General features: G+C 38.3%; 1 protein-coding gene and 1 pseudogene across 1 annotated transcript in view; one reads left to right on the top strand and one right to left on the bottom strand.

Annotated features, from left to right (window-relative positions):
* The window catches only part of GPR158 (G protein-coupled receptor 158), a 637652-nt gene that overhangs the window by 254980 nt on the left and 365189 nt on the right, over window positions 1–17483 (bottom strand). The window lies entirely within an intron of this gene.
* Window positions 8663–10016, top strand: LOC102813873 (annotated as a pseudogene).

Here is a 17483-nt window from a genome sequence, read left to right as displayed (position 1 = left end):
TTTTTTTTTTTGGCAGCCAATGGCACTTTCAATATTCTCCTCCAACACCATAACTTAAATGCATCAATTCTACTGGTGGCCCTGGTGGTATTTAAAATACAGGTGGCATAGCTATCAGAACCACAGCAACACGCAAGCCACCACAGTTTGAGAAACTGACAGACGAGTATACCCCATAATTCCATGTCATGTTTCCTGTCATCATATCTAGTTCTGTCCCTTTCTAGTAAAGCACATATTTCAAAGTAATATTCTATTTCTCCTGATCCTGTTTATTCTATGCCCTCATCGGAATTACCAGTTAGATAGCAAATACAATAAAAGTCAATCAGGATGTTAAAGATTAATAGTACTATAACAGTTGCAGTATGTAGCCAATATTTAAAACCTTAAGGCAAAAAATCTTTAACTCTGCAAATTAGAGAACAAGACAAGGGACCTTCTGGCACCCTCGAGAATCACTGTCTAAAACTGTTTTGTCTAAGACTATTCACACATGGAGATAAATCTGTGTGTTTATAAATAATGAGAAACTAGGATGCAGACAGTTCTTTAGACATGAAGGAGACCTACTTTTGTTGATATTTTATTTTAAAAAGCAATTCATGTTTTGGAAAGTCTTTATTTCTAGTTATACATTAAAATTTCATCAAGAATAACTGCATTTAATCAAAATGTCCACTCATCTGTGCCTCAGGAAGCTCTAGAAACCTCAGTAGGGAACAGGCTAAATGAGTAGAATTGCTTCCTTTGATTCATTCCTTTCTTTGTAGCAGAAGTTTGTATAAGCAAGGTGCCTTTGAAACCAATTTTCTGGACATAATATGTTTCATGGCATGCTGTGTAGGTGTTTCTTTAAGGTCCAGAACAGCGGTTCTCTTCCTCTCCCATAAATACATTCCATTTATTATAGTTTTCTCTTTATTTTCTTTTTGGCTACATTTTTAAGATTATGAAAAAATATAAACACGTAAATTGCAGGAATAAAAAGCCCACTTGGGTAGGGAGGAAGGATTCATTTTGAAGCTGTACTAGGTAAAACAGGGAACTAGATGTCTATCCAACATTGCTAGTTTGCCTATTCAATGGGATCTTTCCCAATAGAAGCTACCTCCTGACTTGAAAAAAATGTTGATAATAAAAGTGGCAATAAAGCAGCAACTGTAAGTATAACAATAATAATGATGATAGCCAAATTTATGAACCACTATAATCTAAGCATTTTACATTCATTAATACTCAAAAAGGCATTTATCACTCAAAGCAAACAGTAGGTACTATCATTAACCCAACTTTACAAATGAGGCTGAAACTTAGAAAAATAAAAAAAATAAATTGCCCAAGAAAATTGGCAAAAGTGATATTAAATAGAGATTATCACCCAACTTTTGAGCAGTTAGACTGAATAGTTAGAAAAGACTATATCTAATGCTGTACCAGTAACTACTATTATGAATTGTAGTGCTGTATGATAATGCAAGGGCCTGCAGGTTGGTTTGAAAGGCAAAGTAGGTTGTTCAAATTCACCAGCCGCTCCTCGAGAATCCTATACAGAACCAACTCGAAAACACTTAACAGCAACAACACAAATGTTGAGCATTTTCAAACAGAAAGAAATAAAAATTGATGCTATCTTAAAATAATTTTGGTGTGTCTATATCTGATGTGGTGCTGTGGATTCATGTGCTAGACTACAAAGCTGGATTGAACAGCAAGATCAGTGGTTCAAGCTCACCAGCTGCTCCTAGGAAACCCTATACAGGGTTGCTATAGGTCAGAAGTAACTTAACGGCACTTAACAACAACGTCAATGTTAGGAGCATTGGTGTTACTGAAGGATAAACACTGTGCAGCTAACCACAGGATTGGGAGTTCAACCCATCTGTCACTCTGTGAAACAAAGATGAGACTTTCTGCTCCTGTAAAGATTTGCAAACTTAGATACCCTAATTCAGGGTCGCTATGAAGGCACCTAAGGAGCTCTGGTAGCGTACTGGTTATGAATTGGGCTGCGAACTGCAAGGTCAGCAGTTCGAAACTACCAGCTGTTCCACAGGAGAAAAATGAGGTGTTCTGCTCCCGTAAAGATTTACAGCCTCAGAAACCCTGTATAGGGTTGCTATGAGTCAGAACTGACTCCACGGCACACAGCCACCACCATGAAGGCACCTAGAAGTAGCAACAACAACATTAAGTCCTGGTGTGGTGCTATGGGATAAAGCACTGCACCACAAGTTCAGTTTGAACCACAAGGTTGGTGGTTCAAACTCACTAGCCCCTCCTTGAAAACCCTATACAGAATCATTATGAGTCAAAACTAACTCACCAGCACTTAACAACAACAAACTTGATTATAAAGAGCACTGGTGTTGCTGTGGGTTAGGCATTGAGCTACTAACTGTAGGGTGGTGGTTCATATCCACTGGTTGTTCCTTGAGAAAGGTGAGGTTTTCCACACCCATAAAGGTTTATAGACTTGGAAACGCTAAGGAGCAGTTCTATTCTGTCCCATAGAGATGTTAGGGTTCGGAATCAACTCCATGGTATTGGGTTTGCTCTGGCTTAGTTTATATTTCATTCTGCATGCAGTTTTACTTCTAAAAAATATATGCACAAAAGTGTTTATTGAAAGCACTCTTGGTACAACACCTAGTGAAAAATGGAAACAAGTGGTATGCTTCATCAGTAGCAGAGACTATAAACTATGATCCATTCATATGATAGAATAGTATGCAGCTATTTTTAAAAAGGGAGTCCTGGTGTGGTGCTGTAAGATAAGCACTTGACTCCAAGGCCGGTGTGAACTGCAAGGTAAGCAGTTCAAACTCACCAGTTGCTTCTCAGAAATTCCATGCAGCATTGCTATGAGTCGGACATAGACTGTGTATGAAAAGATTCCTTTCTCCACCAATCAAACATGAGCTCTTCCAGTGCCCATCCCTCTCATATCTCCACAACAAAGGATCCACCAATCATAGGTGGTGAAGTCCTAAAAGCTCTGCCTTAAATTGGGTCACAGTTCCCACCACGGATCATACTTCTACTGGAAAGCTGAAAGAGAGAATCAGAGTGAACCACCTCAGCAACTCTTCTCAGCATCCTTCTACCAGGTAAGCCACAATGGAGTCATGTGGGGGCTGGGAAGAATTGAAGCTTCTGTTCACCTACTTTGTGCAGGTCTGAGATTACTTCTCCAAACTGATTCTAAACTCTGGTTTGCAGTATATTAAAGCATGACACATATGTGCTGTTTCTACCAGCATGCTATTGAGTCCTGGAATGGCTCTGTATGATAAATACCAGACTGGAACATTGGTTTGAAGTGCATGGTCACTGGTTCAAACACACCAATAACTCAGAAATTCTATACAGGTGCACTTTGAATCGGAACTGACTTGATGGCACTTAACAATAACAACCAGTGTGCTATAAATATAGCTAGCGAGGCATTTTCCAAATACTAAGAAGACAGAAAAGGGGTAGCCAAATCTCTGACAAATAACAAAATAATCAGAAGAATTCAGGGAACTGCATGCTTATGTGGAGCTCTGGTAGCGTAGTGGTTATGAATCGGGCTGTGAACCTTAGGTCAGCGGTTCGAAACTACCAGCAGCTCCATGGGAGAAAGATGAGGCTTTCTACTCCCATAAAGATTTACACCCTCGGAAACCCTGTACAGGGTTGCTATGGGTCGGAACCGACTCGACGGCACTTAACAACAACAACATGGGTTATTATAGTTTTACTTAATATTTTTGCGTGGCAATAATGTACTCATTATTGATTATTTGTAATGATCAACTAAAAAATCTAAATGGCAACAACAGAAAGAAAAAACTGGGAGAAAATAATGAGGGAATCAGACAGACATGTAGTCTTGGATTAAAAAATAACAAAATAATTAAACTATAGTCTATTTACAAGAGACTTAACTGCATGCTTCAAGAGCAGAGGTACTCAAAAATTGTTCCCAGAACTTTTGACATGTGTTGTTGTTGTTGTTAAGTGTTGTTGAGTCAGTTCCGACTCATAGCAATCCTGTATAGGGTTTCTGAGGAGAGGCTGGTGAGTTTGAACCGTCAACCTTATGGTTCAAACCTACCTAGAGGTTGAGTGCTTATGTTATGGTGCCAAACTATGACTCCTCCTGTCACGTAGTGGGCACTAAATACAATTTATGTTGTTATTAAGTGCCATCAGGTAAGTTCCAACTCATAGTGATCTTAAAAGTAGGGTTTCTGAAAGCGGCTGAGGGGTTTGAATCGCCAATCTTGCAGTTAGCAGTCTAGTGATTATCCTACAGCATTATATCGGGACTGGACTGTGAACCAGAAGTCAGCAGTTCAAACCCACCAGCTGTTCCTTGGAAACCCTATACCGGATCACTATGAGTCAGGACTGACTTGATGACACTTAACAAGAACAACAACAATACAACTTATGTTGTTGTTGTTACAAAGTTACAACTTACATGGAACCTGTATAGGGATTCTGAGGAGGATTTGAACTGCTGACCTTGTGGTTCGCAATCTAGTGCTGATGCCACAGTGCCACACTAGGAGTCCATAATACAACTTATTGTGGTTGTTGTTATTAAGTACCATCGAGTTGATTTCCGAGTGACCCTGTGTATGGTTTCTCAGGAGCATCTGGTGAGTTTGAACCACTGAGCTTGTGGTCTAGCACATTGTTCTCCAGTGCAATACCAGAACTCCAATACAACTCATAGGAGAGGGGGGAAAAAAATGTCAGGAAAAAGGAAGGGAAGAGGAGGCAAGCAGTCTAGAGAACAGAAGATTTCACAAAAATCTATCATACAAACAAAAGAGAAAAAAGAATTAGAAAAGCATTATCTTTCAAAATGAAATTTAAGTTAAAAGCATGAAAAATGAGAAAAGAACATGCAATGTCTATCAATCTTACAATTTCTTCTGAAGCTGTAATAGTTAATTGCCTTAGCATGGGATGCAGACCCTGAACAAAGCAGTACCTGCTCACTCGTCCAGCCTCATGTGGTACTATGGTTACCTTTGTTCACCTTCTTCAGACAACCTGGCCACTGTTCAGTTCTATAGATGCAGACACTCCCCACCTCAGTGTTTTCAGAGCTCATCTTGTTCCCTCATGCTGGCCTATGTTCTACTCCCTTTCCTGCTCTCCTTTGGATAACTTCAAAGTATTCCTTAAGTATTTGTTTCACTTAATTGTCTTTCACTCAATAAATGTATTTTTACTGCCTCCTGTGTACCAGGGAAGGAACCCTGGTATTGCAGTGGTTAAGTGCCAGGCTGCTGACTGAGGTCAGAGTTTCAAATCCATCAGTTGCTCTGAGGGAGAAAGATGTGATAGTTTGCTGCTATAAAGATTATACTCTTGTCATTCAGATGGCCAACAAATATATGAAGAAATGTTCATGATCATTAGTCATTTTTTGTTGTTTTTGTTAAGTGCTGACAAGTTAGTTCCAACTCATAGCAACCCTGTATAGGGTTTCCGAGGAGTGGCTGGTTGAGTTTGAACCCTGACCTTACAGCTCAAACTTACTTTCATGTGCAGTCTGGCACATTAAATCGTGGTACCACATCATTGTTGTTGTTGTTAAGTGCCGTCGAGTCGGTTCCGACCCTTAGCGACCCTGTACAGGGTTTCCGAGGGTGTAAATCTTTACGGGAGTAGAAAGCCTCATCTTTCTCCCGCGGAGCGGCTGGTAGTTTCGAACCGCTGACCTTAAGGTTCACAGTCCGATTCGTAACCACTACGCTACCACATCATTAGAGAGATGCAAATCAAAACAACGGTAACCTCATCTCATTCAAACATTAATAGCAAAGTTAAAAAACAGAAAACAACAAATCTGGCAACAGTGTGGAGAGACTGAGGCCCTCCTACATTGCTGGTGGGACTATAAAATAGGGCAACCACTGTGGAAAATGGCATGGTGCTTCCTAAAAAGTTGCAAATAGAAATACTATATGACCCAGCATTCTCTCTACTTAGTATAGATCCTATAAGAGTCAGGACTTGGTATAAGAACCATAACATGACTAGTTATTTGCACAGCCATGTTCATTGCAACACTATTCGCAATAGGGAAAAGATGGAAACAGCCAAAATGCTCATCAATGGAAGAATGGATAAACAAACTTTGTGTGCATACACACAATGGAATACTGCACAACACTGAATAATGATGAATCTGTGAAATAATTCATAACATGGATGAACCTGGAGAACACTATGCTGTGTGAAATTAGTCAATCATGAAAGGGCAAATATTGTGTGATGCCACTATTGTTAAAACTCAAGAAAAGTTTTCATACTCAAAGAAATAGTCTTTGATGGTTACAGGGGTGGGAGGAAAGGGAGAAAAATTCAGTGCCTAGAGGGTAGATATGTGTTAATCTGGGTAATGGGAAGATTATATACAATAAGAGAGAGGTAGGCAGAAGAATGATGAAGACAGGTGAAGACATAGAGCGGAATGCAAGGGTTAATGGGAATAGAGGTAAATATTGTTATACACACAAGTCTGGAACAACAGTATTATGTAGGTATATACATGGACAGATCCATTGGCTAAATAATTATGGGAGGACGAGTGGGAGTACATCCAAAAAGAGATGTGTTAGACAGAGGCTATTTGTACATGGATTTTTACCTTTTTTATAAACACACATATGAATATGGGGGAGTTTTGTTGTTACAGTTGTTAAGTGCTATTGAGTAGGTTCCAACTCATAATGGCCCTGTATAGGGTTTCCGAGGAGCAATGGATAGGTTTGAACTGCCAACCTTGTGGTTCATAGTTCAGTGCTAACCTTCTTAGATATTATAAAACACATTGAGGTAATGAATCACTGTGCCTGAGGGCTAGGGGCCAGAGTCTTAGGTGACACCATGGTCAACTGGAAAAATATAGCCACAAAGACAATGTTGTCCATCTACTTCAGTGAGTAAGGACTGGGATCTTAAAAGATCGTGAATGACCATGTAAGGTGCAACTACTGGTCTCTCCATGTGTGAAATAAGTAAGAATAATGAAAATTGAAGATGGTTGAACTCGATTAGTCCAATAGGCTAGTAGAACAAGTGAACATCAGTCTCTATGGCTCTGAGATCAGAAGAACTAGATGTTGCCTGGCTACCATTACCAATTAGAAGGTCCTGGATAGAGTGGAAGACAATGTGGAACAAAACTCAAATTATACAAATAGACTGGACTTACTGATCAGAAAAAGACTGGATACACCCAAGACTATGGGCTACCATTTAGGTTTGGAATGAAACTCACTCTTGTGGCCCAATTTTTTACCAGGTGGTAGTTAGGTATATAGAAGGCATAACAACATTAGCAAGATAGGCTCACCAGAGAATGCCCAACCATTCAAGAGCAAAAAGGCAACATTTACCTAAGGACAAAATTCAGAAGGGTTGGAAAGGAAGGTGGAATGGAAATAAGAACCACAGGGAGAAAGTGGGATAACTATTGTTACATGGAGGGGACTGCAATCATTAAGATAAAGCAAAGGGTATGATTTGTTGACTGTAAAACTGATGATCTGCTCTGTAAATCTTCACTCAATTTACAAGAAGTTTAAAAAAATATGTTATATAAAAAACAACATCTATATGATAGTCCTGGAAACTATATAGGCAATTCTACTCTGTTCTAGAGGTTGGTTATGAATAGGAATCTACTTTGGTTTGGCTTGTTTTTTCTATGTGTCAAACAAAGTAGTAAGCACTGCAGTTTCAGGGAAGACCACTCTGAACTACCCACACTGGGTATCGGGTGAGGTTTCCCATGTACGATGCTCATCTCCCACCACTCATCTGTCGGTTTGTCATATTTTAGTGTCTCGCATGTTGCTGTGATTCTAGAAGTTATGCTACTGATATTGTAAATGCCATCATGGTCATCCATGGTGGACAGGTTTCAGCTGAACTTCCAGACCAAGACAGACTATGAAAAAGGAAAGACAGCTACTTTGGATTATTTGTTGCTGTTGTCATTGTTAATTGACGTAGAGTCAGTTCCAACTGATAGCAACCCTGTATAGGGTTTCTAAGAAACAGCTGGCAAGTTTGAACCATCAACCTTGGGGTTCAAATCGACCTTGTAGTTGAGTGCTTATCCTACAGCGCCACATTAGGACTCAAAAATGAGCATCAATGCCCCACCAGGGCTCCATATTTTCATATAGGTATATATACATTTGGAGTCCTGTGTGGCATTGTAGGATAAGCACTGGACCACAAGGTCGGTTTGAACTTCAGGATGGTGGTTCAAACTCACCAACTGATCCTTGGAAAGCTTATATAGGGCCACTATGAATCAGAATAGAATTGATTCTATTAACAACAATTGATTCACTTAACAACAACAACATATATGTATTCAGCTAAACAGTCCAGGTCAAGCAGTACTGGGTTTATGTCTTTATTTGAGGAAAACAAGCTGTTGCACAGCCATTGGTACCAGTATTGGGGAAACATAGCATCCAAGTTAGAAGCTTACGGCCTCAGTGGCAAGAAATGTTTCATGTCAGAGAAAGAATTCTTGCAGTAGTCTATGTCATCCCTTCTTCTCCAGACAGAAGATACCAAAAATTTGCAATCAAAGATCTCTTCACCATATTGATAAAGCCACTAATAAATCACAATGTCTGTCAATGTCAACTTCAGTGTTAAGAGCAGTTCTATCAATACAAGATGCCCCGTCTCATTGCCAAGGTTAAGGGCAAAGGAAATGGAATCAAGACAGTTATAGTCAACATAGCTGATGTTACAAAAGTATTTGATAGGCCTCCAATGTATCCCACCAAATATTTTGGTTATGAGCTGGGAGTAGAGACCCAATTTGATGTTCAGAATAACCATTACATTGTCCATGGAGCTTATAAGGCAAATGAGCTACAAGACATGTTAGATGGATTCATTAAAAATTTTGTTCTCTGTCCTGAGTGTGAGAATCCTGAAACAGAATCTGCATGTCAATCCAAAGAAGCAAACAATAGGTAATTCTTGTAAAGCCTGTGGCTATCGAGACACACTTGACATACATTATAGACTCTGTACAATCGTTCTCAAAAGCCCATTTGAGAGTAGTAACCGTGAGACCAGAAAGAAGGAAAAGAAAAACAGAAATGGCAAAGACAAGGAAAATTGCTCTATGTCAAGCAGTGAGATACTGCCACCACTCCCTCCAAATGAAATCAATCCTTCCCATGCTGTGGAAGAAGAGGTGGATGATAACTGGGGGAGTATACAACGAGGAAACACAGAGACACAGAATGGATGAAATCATCACCATGTAAAAATCCTGACCCTTAGTGATGATCTGGGGAGGAGCGTGAAAGAACGGGTCAACGTTTTATTTGATTTTGTTAAGAAAAAGAACAAGGGCATCATTGAGTTGTCTGACAAAGAAATTGTTGCTTAAGCAGAATGGCTGGATGTAAAAGAGATGGGCCCTCTTATTATGACTGAAGTTCTTTTTAATTAGGAAAACAAATCAAGAAATTCAAGCACTACTTCCTACGATTTTGTCACAACAAAAAAAGCCCAGAAGTACATTTTTTGTGGTTTGGAGTGTATAGTAGCAATGCATCAAGTCCAGTTCATCTCCAAGATCCTACACATCCTGAAGGAAATGTATGATGCAGTCCTTCTGGAAGAAGAGGTCATCATCAACTTGTCAGAAATGGCCTCTAAGAGCTATTTCACAAAAGAACTTGCCAAAGAGATTCATGTCAAAGCAGAAGGAGGCAGAGGAGGAATGTTCTGGTGGTGAAGAGAAAAGGGGAGATAAGAATATTGAGGTGGTGTATTCAAAGACTACCAATGTTCCTTAAGTTGAAACTGTGAAGTCTGACAACAAGGATGATGACATAGATATTGATGCCGTAAAAAAACTAGCTTTTCAGTGTAATGCTGCAAAATGTCCTGCATTACTGACCAGAAGTGCAACATGTATGTCCAAAAGCTACAATGGTTTAACATCATGTTATATTTGATACTAATGATGTTCTACAGTGAGTGGTCTGTAATTAGCCCAATGAGACATCTAAGAATCCATACACATCCCTGGGCAGATACTGTTTGCTTATTTATAGCACGTTTCTTCCTCAAAATCTAGTGGTGGACACATTTGGATTACATTTATACAGCTATAAAAATAAGGTTTTATTTTTTGGTCAAAAAAAATTCATATAATAATCTCAGTAACAGAAAGAGAAAATACTCACATATATGGTATACATGAATCTCAAGAGCTATATACTAACAAAGATAGACTTAAAAGAGAATATACTGTAAAATCTAATTTATATGAACTTCTGTTGTTAAGTGCTGACTAGTCCAAATCGACTCATAGCTACCCAGTATAGGGTTTCCGAGGAGCAACTGGTGGTTTTGAACAACCAACCTGACAGCTAGCAGTCCAGTACTAACCCTATAGTGCCACACCATGACTCCAAATGAACTTCTATGTTGTTGTTGTATGCCACAAAACAGTGCCACTTCATAAAGATCCTGTATAGGGCTTTCTAGAATGGTTAGTGAGTTTGAACTGCTGACCTTTCAGTTAGCAGTCTCGTGCTTATCCTACAGCACCATATCAGAGATCAATGAATTTCTAGAACAGGTAAAGCGAATCTATGGTGTCAGTTATATGAACTGTGTTTACCTCTAATTATGGTAACTAGACTAGGAGGGAGGTGTGGGGATTGACTGGGAAGGGGTCTGAGGGAATTGTCTAGGGAAATGGGAATGTTCTATATTTTGACAGAGGTGTAGGTTACCTGGGTGCATGTAGCAATACCTTTAACTCACTGCACTATATAGTTAAAACGAATGCATATCACTCTAGGTAAATTGTGTTTGCCAACAAAAAAATAAGGAGGTCTTGTAGCATAGTGGTTATGAGTCGGGCTGCTAACTTCAAGGTCAGCAGTTCAAACCTACCAGCTGTTCTGCATGAGAAAGATGAAGCTTTCTATTCTCATAAAGATTTACAGCCTCAGAAACTTTATGTGGGCTTAAAATGAGTCAGAACCAACTCCATAACACATAACCACCACCACCACCAAAATAAATAGTAGGAAAGGATTTGAAACTGACTTTAAGGTGACTTAAGATTTTAAACAAACAAACAAACAGATCTTTTATTACTCCTCAAATCTCATGAAGCTGGTTACACTAATTTAAAAAAGTTACTAGGCAAGGAGGTAAGCTAACTAACAAACAAATGAAAAAGACCCCACATTACATTTCCACAATTTAAATCTTCAATTTATATGTAGATTAGTCCACATTACATTTCCTTACTAACCCTTCACTTATGTAATCACTTGGCAAAGTTGGAAGCAAGCCTTGCAGAATGGAAGTAAGTCACTGAAAGGAAAAAAAGCTCTTAGTTCTTTACTGTCTCTCTACAGAGGACTGGGAATGCCACATCATGAAAACAAAAAACAGAACTCATTGCTGTTTTGTCAATTCCAACACATAGGGACCTTATTTGTTGTTGTTAATTGCCATCAAGTTGGTCCTGACTCAGAGCAACCCAGTATAGGGTTTCCAAGGAGCAGTTGGTGGGTTTGAACTGTTGACCTTGCAGTTAGCAGTCCAGTGCTTATCCTAGAGTGCCACACAGGGCAAAATATAACTGCCCCAAAGATTTTCAAAGTTGTAATTTTTTAATAAGGAATTAAAAAATACATCTCCCTCCTGTGGAGTAGCTGGTGAATTTCAGCTGTCAACTTTTTGGTTAGCAATCAAGCACTTGAAGCATTACACCACAGAGGCTCGTTCATGTTCAGTAGTAATTAAATGCACAAACTTTGCAGGCTTTAGGTCTTGAATTTGCATACTGGCTCTACCACTTACTGGCTCTTGTGTTTGGGCGAAAACATTATATTAGTATTAACTTTATTTTACTTTAAAGATGATCACAATTTCACTTTAAACCCAATTCTGCAAAAATAAACTATATAGTAAAATATACCATTAACTACATAAAACATTTATGTATGCCCAGTTCTTACTATATGTTTAAAAACAAAAGAGCACTTTGAAAATAGTATCTGGAAAGCTACGTGAAATTCTGATCCTTCCTGAGGTATAAACAACTTGGCCATTCAGTTAATTCTTTAATTCAATTCGGATGAGTGACTTTTTGCCAATATATTTCAATTGCCTGTCTAAATTTGAAATGACATTATTTTATGACCTTTTAGCTTGTAAGTCACTCTTTCCAGGCCTCTGCTAATGTCTTTTATCCAAAAGGGCACCAGAAAAACAAATAAAGCAATAAAAATTATATTTGCTATTATTAAAACTGACATAAGACTTTGTTGGATTAATCTTTAGTTCAAGCTTGCCAGCTGCTCCTCGGAAACCCTAGACAGGGTTGCTATGGGTCAGAACTGACTTGATGGCACTTAACAACAACAACAACTTTATCTGAAAAATTAAAATATCACTACAAATATAAAAGAGTTGCTGATTTTTCTGATGGCTGATGCAGAAAAAAAATTATTCATTTTCTAGTGAACATTCAGACCAATTCATATCAGAAGCAGTTCATATTGTCTAGTTGTTTACAATTGGTTTGGGCAGAAACTTTTTTATAGTAACCCAATATAACAAGCAAATAGGTTAGAACTCAATTTAGGCACGCTAACTATTGGACTCCTGCTGTGGCACTGTAGGATAAGTATTGGACTGTGAACCACAAGGTCAGTGGTTCAAACCTACCACCTTCTCTTTGGAAACTCCCTTGTATGAGTTGGAATTGACTCAATGGAACTTACCAATTATGGAATAATTAAATTGAGTGTTCCTGCTTTATTTCATTAAAATAACTATGCTATAACGACTAGAGTTAATGTGAATGGACAAATGCTAGATAAGATGTAAGAAGGTCTGAAATAGGCGCATATGCAGTAGTCATGGACTATGTACACTCAAAAATTAAATAAAATTAATATTAAAAAAGAATGGATTCAATAATTAATCATTTTTAGAACTGCCTAACCCTTTTGTAAGGAGCTGTGGTAGCGTAGTGGTTACGAATCGGGCTACGAACCTAAGGGACAGCAGTTCAAAACTACCAGCTGTCCCATGTGAGAAAGATGAGGCTTTCTGCTCCCGTAAAGATTTATAGCCTCAGAAACCCTGTACAGAGTCACTATGAGTCAGAACTGACTCCATGGCACATAACAACAACAACAACCCTTTTGTGACCACTGGTACATGTACAGTACAGTCACATTTTCCACTTCTGGGTTTTATTATTATAAGTGACTTTTGTGCCATTTAGGATACATGTTGGCATCAGGATAGGAACTTGGGTAACTGTTTAAAACAGAAATGTGTTGGCATCATAATGCTGTCATGAGAGGTACTTATATGAGATGGTGCATCCCATATGTGAGATTTTGTGAAAACTTTGTCTCTTTGATCTTCTTTATAAAAAGTTAAGGTTTGTAAGTACATTTATTGTTTCCTATGTATTATTGAGAAGGTTCGTATTTCTTTAGGATTCATGCCTGGAAGTATGATTGCTAGATTATATACTATTTCTGTTTTCCATTTGTTAGGGAAGCACCCAATGGTTTTCCACAAGTTTATCATTCTACCACCAGTGTATGAGGGGTTCCAGTCTCTTCACACCGTCTCCACCAGCATTTGTTGTTTTCTGTTTTATCTTTGAACTTTGCTATTAATGCTGGAGTGAGATGATATCTCATTCTTGTTTTGATTTGCATCTCTCTTTAGATGTTGGGCTACTAATCACAAGGTCAGTTCTTCAAACTGACCAGCCTCTTTGAAGGAGAAAGATGAGGCTGTCAGTGTCCATAAAGATTTATAGTCTCATAAACCCTTCATATTGTCAGGAGGGACCAATCGCTAGAGAACGATATCATGTTTGCTAAGGTGGAGGGTCGTAGAAAAAGAGGAAGACTCCCAACGAGATGGATTGGCCAAATGGCAGCATTGATGGACTCAAGCGTGGTAACAATAGTGAGGTTGGCCCAGGATCGGGCAGTGTTTCGTTCTGCAGTGCATAAGGTTGCTATAGGTCGGTACCGACTCAATGGCACCTAACAACAACAACAAAACCCTATATTGGGTCTGTGTGAGTTGGAATAGACTTGAAGAGAGTGGGTTTGGTCTTCTGGTTTTAATAGCTAATGATCATGCATATTGTTTGTTATTTGTTGGTCACCTGAATGTCTTTTTTTAGTGAATTGTCTATTTATGTCCATTGCCTATTTTTAACCTGGATTGTTTGTTTTTTGTTGCTGAGGTGTTAAAATTTTCTATAGATTTTAGAAATGAATCCCTTGTCCAGTATGTCATTGCAAAAAAATGTTTGTTTTTCCCAATTTCTAGGTTCTCTTTTTATTCTTTTGGTGATGTTTTTTGATCATCATGTATTTTAAAAACATAAGTGTATAATTTTTAGAAGGTCCCAGTCATCTACACTGTCTTGTGTTTGTAGTTTCAGATGTGATCAATAGTTTTTTTTAAGACATGAATTAGTATCTATGTGTGCCACAATTTTTCTTGATATTTACAGTTTTCAATTTTACATTTTGGCCTTTGATTCATCTTGAGTTAATTTTTTCTATACAGTGAGAGATATGGATTGTGTTTCATTTTTATGCAAATGGATATTCTGTTTTTGCCTGTACCATTAAAATGACTCTTCCTCATTTGATGTATTTCAGCCCTTTGTTAAAGACCAACCGTCCATAAATGCATGCATTTACTTCTGGGTTTACAACTCTGTTCCATCAGTCTAAGTCAATGTTATTATACCAATACCAGGCTGTTTTGACTGCCATAGTTGTATTGAAGGATTTGAGATTGGCAAGTGTGAGGTTTTCTATTTTATTCACCTTTTTAACTAGTGCTTTGCTTATCCAGATTCTTTCCTTTCCACATAAAGTTAGCAATTAGTTTTCCCAACTCTTTAAAGAATGATGATGGAACCTGGATTGGGATTGCATTATACTTGTAAATTGTTTTGTGTAACATTGACATTTTCACATTGTCTTTCTATCCATGAGCATGGTATGTTGCTTTTTTTTATTGCTATGTGTTGTCAGAGATGTTCTGACTCACAGCAACCCTGTGTAGGGTTTCCAAACACCAGCTGATGGGTTTGAACTGTGAAAACTTAGACTCTTTGGGCTTCTGTACAAAGAGATAAGTCTTGCAAGTACATTTACTGTTTCCTTTGTATTCTTGAGAAGGTTCTCATTTCTTTAGGATATTTCTGGCAGTATGATTATGGTTAGCAGTACAGTGCTTACCCTATATCCCCACAGTAGGACTCCATAAGCATAGTATAGCCTTCCTTATCTGTAGGTCTCCTTTGCTTTCTTATAGCAGTGTTTTATAGTTTTCTTTGTATCAATGTTCTGTGTCTCTGGCTAAATTTGTTGCTAAGGACATCATTTTCAGGTGGCTATTGTAAATGGTATTGCTTTCCTGCTTTTCTTTTCAGACTTCTCTTGTTTAGTGATTTATTATTTTTTTTCACAGTTAAGGGATTTATTAAGGAATTTAACAAGTTACAATTCAGGGGCAGAAATGTTCAGGGCACAGTTCTGCCAGTCAGGCAAACCTCTCCTTTGATGTGCCCACAGGCAGGCCTCTCTGTGATCCTCAGTCTCTTAGCCTAGCCTATGCTCTTATCTGCCAATATTACAAAGTTCTTTTAGGACTGCTGATGTATAGCCACACGACACATCATTAAGCCTTAATTCTCAGTCTGAAGACACTCTGCTCTGGTACTGTGGGCCAGCACACCTACATCCCCAAATTAAGTGACTAGAGGAAATGTTGGTCTTGCAAAAATCTATCACACAATCTCCAGTATTATTTCTATCACCAAGATCATATTTCCTAGCTAGGGATCCTTCTTTTTTCCAACATTCACATTTCAGTCACCGATAATTATCAATGCATCTTGACTGCATGTTTGATCAATTTCAGACTGTAGACATTGGTAAATATCTCCAATTACTTCATCTTTTGTATTAATGGTTGATGTATAAATTTGAATAAAACTTGTATTAGCTGGTCTTCCTTGTAGGCATATGGATATTATCCTATCACTGACAGTGTTGCACTTCTAGATAGATTTTAAAATGTTTTATTAACAGTGAATGTGATGTCACTCTTCTTTATCATTCCTGGCATAGTAGATCATATAATTTTCCAATTCAAAGTGGCTAATTCCAATCCATTTCATCTCACTAATGTCTACAATGGAGTCCTGATATGGTGCTGTAGGATAAGCACAGGACCACAAGGTCGATTTGAACCACAAGGTCAGAGGTAAATCCTATACAGGGTCGCTATGAGTCAGAACTAATTCAATGACACTTAATAACAACAACAATGCCTATAATATCTATCTTTAGGCATTCTATTCCATTTTTGGCAGATTTCAATTTTCTTAGATTCATACTTCATACATTGCATATTCTGATTATTAAGAGATGTTTGTACTTAGATTTCTCATTTTGAGCCATGCCAGCAAATGAAAGTTCCAAGAGCTTTATTACATCCACATCATTAAGGTCAACTCTACCTGAGGTGGCAGCTCCTCCCAGTCATATTTTGAGTGTCTTTGACTCTCAGGGGTTCATCTTCTGGCAATATATCAGACAATATTCCACTTCCATTCATAGGATTTTCACTGGTCAGTTCATTCAGAAGTAGATTGCTAGGTCCTCCTTCCTATCTTAGTCTGGAAGTTCTGCTGCAATTTGTCTCCCATGGGTGACTTTGCTGACATTTGAAATATTAGCAGGATAGCTCCCAGCCTCAGCAACATATAAGCAACCACAGTACAACAAACTGACAGGCTGACAGATGAGTGTAATGTACCTATAATTGTTACCCCATGCTTTCAAAAGTTTCACTCAACTAAAAATATTACCTGACAAAACACTTTTTTCTTGCCTTGTTCTATCTGTTACACCTTCATAGTCCATTGGTATATATGTGTACCACATAATGTGTGTAAAACTCACCAAATATAACAAAAGATTACCAACATTCAGCATATATTCCATTAGTGAAAAAAAAATTGCCACCTAAAAATTACAAACCAAATAATCCAATCACAATAGAGGAAAGTTGTGCTCAAATTCTCCTGTCTTGGAATTGCTGCTTTTGAAAGGAAAGAACTTTCTTACTATATGCCTGGGGTCCAAAAGCACGTATCCTGAAGGCTGTTTTCAAAGATTTGCAAAATTTATTAAGCTTTTGTGACTTCCTGACTCAAATAAAACCCATTGTTATTGAGTCAATTCCAACTCATAGCAACCCTATGTTGTTGTTGTTGTTAGGTGTCATTGAGTCAGTACTGACCCATAGTGACCTTATGCATAACAGAACGAAACACTGCTCGATCCTGGGCCAGCCTCACTACTGTTGCCACACTTGAGCCCATTGATGCT

Source organism: Chrysochloris asiatica, unplaced genomic scaffold, assembly GCF_000296735.1.
Source record: "Chrysochloris asiatica unplaced genomic scaffold, ChrAsi1.0 scaffold00172, whole genome shotgun sequence".
Taxonomy (NCBI): Eukaryota; Metazoa; Chordata; class Mammalia; order Afrosoricida; family Chrysochloridae; genus Chrysochloris; species Chrysochloris asiatica.
Note: the sequence above shows the minus strand (reverse complement) of the source record. Positions and strands in the feature narration are given on the sequence as shown.